General features: G+C 39.2%; 1 protein-coding gene across 1 annotated transcript in view; it reads left to right on the top strand.

Moving 5' to 3' along the window:
- ARHGEF18 (Rho/Rac guanine nucleotide exchange factor 18) overlaps positions 1-9,778 on the top strand; it is a 2,448,098-nt gene that overhangs the window by 345,176 nt on the left and 2,093,144 nt on the right. The gene's annotated exons all lie outside the window — the stretch shown is intronic.

The following is a 9,778-nucleotide window of genomic DNA, read 5'->3' as shown; positions in this document are numbered from 1 at the left end:
CAGTCATCTGCAAACTTAGTCAACCAGACACCACTGACATTGGCCTTGACGTCTGAGAAGTAAATGCCAAAAAGGAGCGGTCCAAAGACTGATCCCTGAGGGGCTCCACTTGTGACTGGCATCTTTGTAGAGGTGAATTCCCCAATTCTAATTTCCTGGGTCCTGTCTGTGAGTCATTTGTATCCATTGGGTGACATAAGGGTTTATACCTAACTTCTTGAGTTTGTCAACAATGCCTGAGTGGGGTATTGTGTCAAATGCCTTGGCCAGGTCAGGGTAGGCAGTGTGAATGATTTTGCCCTCATCCATTGCTTTGGTGACCTTCTCAAAGAAGTCCACCAGGTTGAGTAGGCATGATCTGCCCTTGACGAAACCAAACTGGGTTGGGTCCAGTGTCTGGAGGTTTAGTATATCTCTCTTGATCATCTCCATGATAATTTTTTCCATGGCTTTACGTATGACTAGTAAGACTTATGGGTCTGTAGTTTCCAGATTCTGTAGATGGCCCACCTTTGGCAGAGGGATGCTTTTTGCCTTTCTTCATTCATGAGGCATGAAACCTGTTTGGAGGCTACAGTTAAATAGTAATTCCAGAGACCCTGATAGGTCATGTTTCATGCTATTTAGAAGGCATCCTGGGACATTGTCTGGGCCCATTGATGCAGAGTTCTTGGTATTAGAGAGAGCATTAAGGACCTGTTCCCTAGTAATAGTAGGGGGAGTTATATTTGATGATAGTTCCTGAGGGAAGGTTGAGGGGGAGAGAGGGGGGTAAAGTTGGAGCTGAATTCATGAGTCAGGAGGTTTGCTATATGTTTTGGCTCAGTATAGGTGCCTCTATTTATAATGAGCTCTGCACACAATTGTGTATTGGCTTTAAGGTTGTGAACATAGCTAAACAATGCTTTGTGGATGTTGTTGGCCTGGGAGGCCAAATTTACCTCAAATTTGGCTTTGGTAGACTCTATTTGTCCTCTGAGTTTTTGTTTAGTTTAATGAGAGTGCTTTTATTCTGCTGGGTACTGCACCACCTAATTTTTGACATGATTTTCTTCCTCCTGCTATACAGCCTATTGATTTTGTGATTCCACCAGGGTGGCTTGTTTTTTTGAGTTAATTCTGTACTTCTTCCTGGTGGGTACAGATGCCTCTATGCAGCTATTAACATGCTTGTATAGGGTTTCTGTGAACAGTTCTGCATAGGCAGCAGTGTTCTCAGGGTTTATGGGAGCTTGAAATTTTGCCAGTTTCTCACTTAATAGCAGGACGTTAGCCTTAGAATAGTTCCTGAATATTCCAGATTTAGCTGGGGATCCAGGTTTTAGCTTTACTTCAAATAAGACCATTTTGTGGTCTGATCTTACCAGGGATGGCATTACAGTAGGTGGTACGTAGTAGTCTCCCATATTAGTGAGGACCGGATCCAGTCTGGTTGCACCCCTGGTTGGCGTATTTACTGTCTGGTCCAGGGAGTTTGTGTTTACAAAATCCAGGATATATATATATATATATATGTGTATATATACATGCACACACACACACACACACACACACACACACACACACACACACACAGTATTTAAAAATTAGCATAGAGTGAAATTCTCATCTGCTGTTGTGCCTTTTGAGTGACTGTTATATGCATGTTGTTACACTGCCATGTGTATAGTGAGAGTTACCTTGGAGAAGAACAAGAACAGAGCCAGAAGTCTGCAGTGAATTGTTTTAATCCAACCTTTAAATTGTGGTGATTATCCAATGACCTCAAAAGTAGAGGAATAGAGTTCCAGGAGTTTGCAACACAGTTTGAATTCAAGGCATTTCCTGTAGAATTTGGGCTTGGATATGGCGAGGAGATTTTTGTGCGTTTGACCATAGAGGTCTTTATTGGAGAGTAATTGTTTAGGTTGCTACTTAGAGTATGGCAGTGTGCTGCCTTGTACACTATACTGTGTGTAACTAGCAGCTGAGTGTAAGTGAAACAGTGAGATGCTTGAGCCAATTAAGGTGTTTTGGAGCAGTGCAATCATGTGCCCTGTGATGTGCAAGTGACAAATGTTGCTATTTTGTTGCCGTTTTATTCACATTGGGATGCTTGAAGATGGGTAAGTACAAGAGAGCCATATAACAGATAAGGTTAAAGATGGCTGGTAGCTAAGGTTGTTTCAGTAGTAATGCTAAGGGCATTTATCTTTTCTCTGAATAATGTTCTTAGTTTTTAATGAGTCTTTGTGATTGACTGCTGTCTTTGCAAGTTAAATTTGAGATGGTTATCTATTACCATTCTTACAGGTTTTGTGTGTTATACCCTTTCAATTACAATAATAGAAGGTAATCGTAAAATTAGCTTTGTCTTTTCATGGGACTTAGAAATAAGAGCAGCTTGTTTTTTGGATGGGGTAAGTTTAGTAAGAGGTGAGCATTACGTAGACAGGATTTTATGGAGGTAAATGCTTCTTGTGTAATTAGTTGAAGACCGTCTGGGATGTATGCAGAACCAATAAGAGCTGAATCACCTACATAATGGATTAAGGCTGTATGTTTGTAGACTGTGGAAAGGTTATTAATAAAGATATTAAAGAGAAGAAAATAAAGGCTGGGCCTTGAGGTGCACCAGTACGGACTGGCAAGAAAGGGTATTTTTTTTCATTTTAGTGGCTGATATCTTTCAAACAGGTAGTTGTAGAACCATTAGAGGGGAGTTTGTGATTATTTCTAGAGAAGATAGCTGTTATAATTTGATGATGAGAAAGGGTATCAAATGCCTTTGACAAATATAAAAATAGAAAGGCAATGAGGTTCCCACTGTCCCTTGCAAGACTGACAGTATTGATGAAGGTTAGTGAAGCAGAAGTTGCATTGTTTTGAGACAAAAGCCATGTTGAGTTGGGGTGATAAGTTGCTCCTGTTGGAGATATTGAAGTAGCTGTTTTTATGGATGGATTTTTGTAATAATATTACAGTGGGAATAATATAGCAATTGCTTGATAATTTGATAACTGTTGAGGAACCATCTTTATGCACCGGAATAATGTGCAACTTTTCTCCAAGAAGTAGAACATAGCATTCTAGGATGGATCTGTTAATGAGAATGGATACATGATAGGGCAGGGCATCAGCTGCAATTTTGAGGCATCCATCAGGTAGTGTATCAGCACAAAGTGAGTTATGTAGATGAGGAGTCCTTGTTAGTAACCACTCCACTGATTACTGTCTAAAGTGCACACAGTCTCAATAAAAAGATGGTCAAATAATTCATCATAAGAAAATCAACATAATTTCAGATCAAGAGAGTGGCAGTTTTAAATGGTTTTATCTGGTAGCATAGTGCATTGATCCTCCTCCTTTTTTGAAAGTAAGACTGTCCCCATTTTTTTTACTTTTATTCTCTTCTTTATCAACCAATCTAATAGGAAAACTCTTGTTTCTGTCCAGTAAACATAAGGGCAGTTCATTCAGATCAGCGTCCTTTTGGTCTGCATGAATTTCCATTGGTTTCTTCTCCTAACTTTTACACCAAGTTGAAAGAGAACATGATTCTTCCCTGAAAGAATTATCGTATCTGTCTTGTAAAACAACTGTGTTTTTCACTTTTTTTCAGATGAATTATAATTTATTTATTTATCCTTTGTTGACCAGGTTACTCACACCAGACTAATGGCCTCTTTACAGGGGAGATCCAATATGGTATTTATACTTCTAGGGAGAATTTGGCCAGGGGAATGGGGAACATCCCCTACTGTTTTCAACAGGTACCACAGGACCTTTTACACCACCCGAGCTGCCACCAACTCAAGCAGATGGGGCCTCATTTTAATATCTCATCTAAAGAGAGGACACCACACTCAGTAGTCCACCCCCCATGCTGCAGTGCGGTGTCAGTAATCCAGTCACTTAGACTGAGAACAAAGCTCACAGCTTTATGGTCTTCAGACCACCTAGGGGACAAGCAGCAGTACAATACCGCCTACCAATGCAATTCTTTGCTGAAACTGCTTTATTCAAGGATGACTATCTGAGCTTGTGTACAAATGATTAACACAACATGCCAGTAAATTTGAAGTGCTGCCATACACCTGCTAGAAATACACCATGCTGAAATTTATTCCGCAGGAGAACTTTAAGTGGTAAAGAAATGCAGTTTAATCCATTCCTGTCAACCAGGTCATAAACAACTTGTCAGATCATTAATGAAAACATAATCTGCTGCATTACTGAAGGAAACAACTAGCAGCATGTTTAATTTCACTCTGCTTCTAATAAGACAGACCTCATATCTGATGCTGTGTTAGGATAAGAAAGTAGATTCACAAGGTGAAACAGGGGACCGAATAACTGGGAGGTGAAATGTTGAAATTCATCTGTATGGTGAGGGACATTTGTATATTTTAATTATTTTGCAATAATAGTTTTGTAATCAGATCACTCCCCATATCTTCCAAAAGCCACTATTTTGAGTTAAGATTTTCCTGTGTCAACAAAAAAATGTTTTGATTTTTGGCAGTATACAGGTCTGCTTATTATGACACATGGGAGTTACAGATGATTGATTCTTCAGAGAATGTAAGAAACTTCCTATATGCTTCTTCAAGAAGTGAAACTTCTGTCATCCTTTCAACTTCCTAATTCATTAATGACATGATTACAAATGATTCCTGATTTATGGTGTTTCTACTTAATTGTCTTGCCCCTGGTTTTCAGTTTAGAGGGTAAGAACTATGCCATGAACATGATTCACACCAGTCTAAATCTGTGGCATTATGTGTGGAACTGTCAGACGCACTGTGGAAAAAAGAAGAGCATTGGTGGTCGTAGCAACAAGCTGGGAGGCCACAGATAAGAAAACACTTGATATTAAAGTAGAAAATTCCTGCATTCCAAATGCAAACAAAAGGGTGTCACAAGGCTGTAACATGTATGTGGAAAATCCAAAAGGTACAGTGTGATTGAGAAAATAACTAATCCATGCAAACTTTACCAGACAAATGACTGTTGGGGAACAAAATAACATTCTTGTGGAGTGTGCAGTTTATAGTAACCCTTTCTTAGTTATGCATCATGTATACCACATATTGTGTAAAGGTGAATATGTCATTTTTCATAGTCTACTTGTTTTTATCTTTATATGCCTTAAAAAGACAGATGGATAGACCTATAATGTTTAAAGGGCCAGTGCAGGAGTATAGTGCGGTTCTGTGTATAGCTGACAGTTAAGCACTGTGCAGTCAGGAGGCATGAGATTTGAGACAGTCTGCTGAACCTGGTTGTTTTATTTTTGTTTTTTTTTTTTTTTGTACTTTCACTTTCTTTTGCCTCCATAATTCTTGGTAACTGTTAGAACTCCTTCTCATACCCAGCCAGACCAAAATTTCTCCCTGGAGACAAGAATGGTACTGTTCATTTGTTCTTCCTAACAGTGAGGTTCAAGCTGCAGAAGTGATGCTGCCGTCCATCTTGTGAAGTGAGTTCCAGTGATGCTGTCGTCCATCTTGTGAAGTGAGTTCCAGTGATGCTGTCGTCCATCTTGTGAAGTGAGTTCCCTAGTGTACATGCCTGTGATGTCCCAAGGAAAGTCATACAGCCTACTCCCTTGAAGCAGGGAACCTCCAGTAATCCCTGGTCTCCACCAGGAATTTAAATGAAGCATCCTTCTACTGGGTATGCACCATAGCAACCCTTCCACCAATGACAGATGAGCAGGCTTTGTCTTCCATTTAACTGTCTCCTCAGGCAGCTGCTGTAGCATCTGGGCTGCAACTCAAACACAGGTCAGCTGGGTCATAGTCAAGGTTTTATCTGTGCATGTCATGGAGATGGTATTACATTCCTGCTTTTCCAGTATTGTGCTAAAATATCTGCAAACAAGAATGGCAGTCTACTAAAGAATACATAACATAGCAAACATTCATACAAATTAGGTCAACTTGCAATACATGTGAAAAAGCAGTAATGTTTGTCATTTGCTGAGAAGCTTTAAGAATACTGTTCAGTCAGAATGCAACACTCCTATTAATACCATCTAATCAGAATAGTAGTTAAGTATGTATGCAGAATATGATGAACTGTTTGGTGCCTAGATTTATTAAGAGGCATAATTGATTCTTCACATAGGCTGGAATATCAAAACTGGAACAAGACAGAAAAAGGCATTACACATCACTCATAACTTTTGGATTATATAACACTTTGAATGAAGTGAAGCAATGCTGCCTTATCTTCTATTTGAAAGTACACATATTTCCACACTATTTTTTTCACCAGACATATTTCAACCTGCATTGCTGCAGTTCACTTCCAGTGTAAGCCAATATTGGCATTCACAAATCCTCACTTTTACACTGAGTTGTATGACTTTTTTTTGTTTAATAATCTTTTGCTAATATCCAAATTTTATTAATTGTGTTACTCAACTGTTTTGGATGTATATACATGGTGTGTAATTACAGCATTCAAAGACTCTCTGTGCTACCCCATAATAAGAGGACTCAGTGTATGCAGCACTTATTTTTAAGACATTTAATTTCACTGTTTTTTTTGATAGAAATATATTTTGTTCCCATAATTCATTAATCACCTCTCTGCCGTTTTATGCTTTAGATACTTTTATTCAATTGAGGGTTGAGGCTTGGTGTAATAGTTAATATGTTTACCTCGTAGACATGAGATACAGGGTTTGATTCTCACCTTTCAATAAAATTGTCTAGGCTTAAATTGGTCCACAAAAGCAGCTGGTCTAACACGTACCTATGTGTATAACACATTTCACACCATTATTCATTGTGCGGGGGAGGATTGCATAATGGGTAAGGTCTTCACCTAACAGATAGAAGGTTTAAGGTTTCATTCTGACCTTGGGTTATTAGCTACACTTGTTATAGTCTGCAAACAGAGTGGCTACTATGTACCTATGAACCTACTGGCCTTATAAAGTTACAAAGAGGTAGAGCATATTACAGCATATTTAGTTCTCATGTGCATTAATTTCCTTCTTTAGTCCTGCCATTTCTTCTGCAATGAATTTCAAATATATGCAGAGGATGGCAATGTAGAAAAAAAAAATGAACATGTGGTTTTGTTACTGATGTCCTGCTAGTCCCCCACAGAAGATAACCACCTCTGGTTCCTGGTGACAAATCTATGTGCTTTGCTTGTGACTGTGAGTGTGTATTTTTCTTTTGTTGTAGGTCTGTGGTTTTCATGAGACTTTTAAGGATGACTGCTTACTTCCTGTAGTAGCTCAGCAAACTAGCAGACTTTGCTTTTTCAAAAAATGTGGACTCTTACTAAGAAACCTCCTGTAGTCCTTACTTGGAGCATTCCAGCCTTATCATCTTGGATATAGACCTAGGTTGTAATTTATTATTCCTAGAAAATACTAGCATCTGGTTATTCATTATTCCTGCAAGCACAAAAATTATGATAACTTAACCTTTCCTGAAAAAGGAGAAATTATGAATGTCTTTTTAAATGTGACTAGAGTTGTGTTTTTGTGGGGTTGAGGAGAAAAATGCAGAGGGACATCACACCGGGCCTGACACCCATGTCGCTTATGGACAGAGGAAGCTTATCAGTGCCTGGTCCTCAATGTCCTATTTGGATACAGGACATCATAATTATTTTGGGAAAACTTGGTTAGGCTTAGAAAGACCCCCTGGATTGCTAGTCTAGTAACAATCTATGAATCTAACCTTATATAACTCTGATTGCTGTTTTCCATATAAAATCATTACCGGTGTGATTTTTAAGAGTGAGACAACAGTGATTAATGGGCTTACTGTACATCAGTACACTGATTGGAAAACAAACGTTCTCAGCAGAGTATTAATGTACAAGTAATGCCTGGTGAAAAACGAGTCCGACGCTTCATGGCAGCTTATCAAGCCACTGTGGAGCTCGGACTGAGAAAAATGAAACGGCCGGCATTATTTTGCATTCACTAAACAATGCTTCTGGTGTTTAGCGAGTGTAAAATGTCAAAAAAAGAATACAAAAAAAAGTGTGTGTGTGTGTGTGTGTGTGTGTGTGTGTGTGTGTGTGTGTGTGTGTGTGTGTGTGTGTGTGTGTGTGTGTGTGTGTGTGAGTGCATGCATGTATGTCAGTGAAAGTGAGAGTGAGTGAGCCCTTATTTTACACTCACTAAGCAGCGCAAAATAAAAAAAGGAAAAAAAAATAAAATAAAGCATGTGTGAGAGACTGTATGCATGTATGAGAGTAAGAGAGAGAGAGTGCCCGATCGAGTGTGTGCGTGTTTCTGTCTGCATGTTTGAGTGAATGTGTGCATGAAAGCAGAGAGATTTTGTGTTTGTGTGTGTGAGACTGTGACAAAGAGAAGGAAACAGAGTTTCTGTATGTAAATAAAAAGTTCCAGAGGCTTTCTTGCGAAAGACCACCTTGGAAGACCACTGAAGGGATGGCACATCGTGGCTCACTGAAAAAAATCTTGGGTTCACGGTTCAATCCTCACCTCTGCTTAGCCTGTGTGGAGTTTGCATATTCTCTCTATGTCTGCATAGGTTTTCTTTGGGTATTCTGGTTTTATCCCATCTACCAAGAACATACTGGCATGCTGGATGACTGGCTACAGTGATTATACCTATAAGTGTGTGTGTGTGTGTGTGTGTGTGTGTGTGTTGTGTGTGTGAGAGAGAGAGGGAGAAAGCAAGAGTGATGTGTGAGTGAATGCATGTATGTAAGCAGAGGAGACTGCGTGTGAGAAAGATTGAGAGAGTGAGACTGAATGTGTGTATGAAAGCAGCTGGAGACTGAGAGATTGAGAAAGAGGGGGAGACCGATCTTGTGTGAGTGAATGTGTGTGTGTGTGAGAGACACAGAGAAAGTGAGTGAGTGAGTGAAGTGTGAAAGTGAACGAATGATCCCCCGGTAGCATGTGTGAGAGAGAGTGAAGAAAGAATGATCCCTACCAGCCCTTAGAGAATTGGCTGACTGTCAAATTGTTGTGTTTTACTTACTTATGCATTTTTAAGTACTGTTTTATTTTTTTTTTTAATATAGATTGGATGTAAAATGCTTTCTCCAGCACCATTAACATACTACAAGTATGAAACATTAGGCAGAGGAACTATTTTACATCAAAAATATATTAAAAAAAAAAATAGAACTTAAAAAAATACATAAGTAAATAAAACACAACAGTTTTACAGAGAGACAGAGAGAGCCCATTCTCTAAGCAAAAGAATGCCTTCCAGGGTATGTGTTAATGCCCTTCCAGGGGTGTAGAGGCCCAATGGCTGATGCGTTCGGCCTCACAACACCCCTGGGCGGGCATTAATTATACAGTAACACAAACCCTGTCACTCATTATCACTTGCTTGGCAGATTAATCCCTTCTTCAAATTAGCATAACTGTGGCATTGGTATTTACGTTGGGGGGGGGGGGGCAGCAAACCTGTCAACTTTCCCTGATTTTCACTCAAATTTTAGCTCTGTCCCTTTGAATCCCTCCTCGAACTGGTGATTTTTGGAGGAAAAGGTGGTGATTTACACTTAATAAATAATGACAATAATCAGAAATATTTATTCATTCACATTCTCTTTATCTGTCACTGTCTCAAGTTAAAAGTACTAATATTTTAAAAGTGTCCCTGATTATTTCTGATTTGTCCCTTATTCTGTTGAGATTTGTCCCTGATTGGTTAAGAACTATGAGGGGTATGGGAAGCTTGCCCTCCACATTAGGGGGAACAGAGGAGCTTACCTCCTGCAAAAAAAAAAAAATTTTTCACCCTTCCATGTTTTGTGCAATATTTTACACAATTTC

This window comes from Protopterus annectens, chromosome 13.part0, assembly GCF_019279795.1.
Source record: "Protopterus annectens isolate FY-2018-M chromosome 13.part0, PAN1.0, whole genome shotgun sequence".
Lineage (NCBI taxonomy): Eukaryota > Metazoa > Chordata > Ceratodontiformes > Protopteridae > Protopterus > Protopterus annectens.
This window is presented reverse-complemented; position numbering and strand designations above follow the sequence as displayed.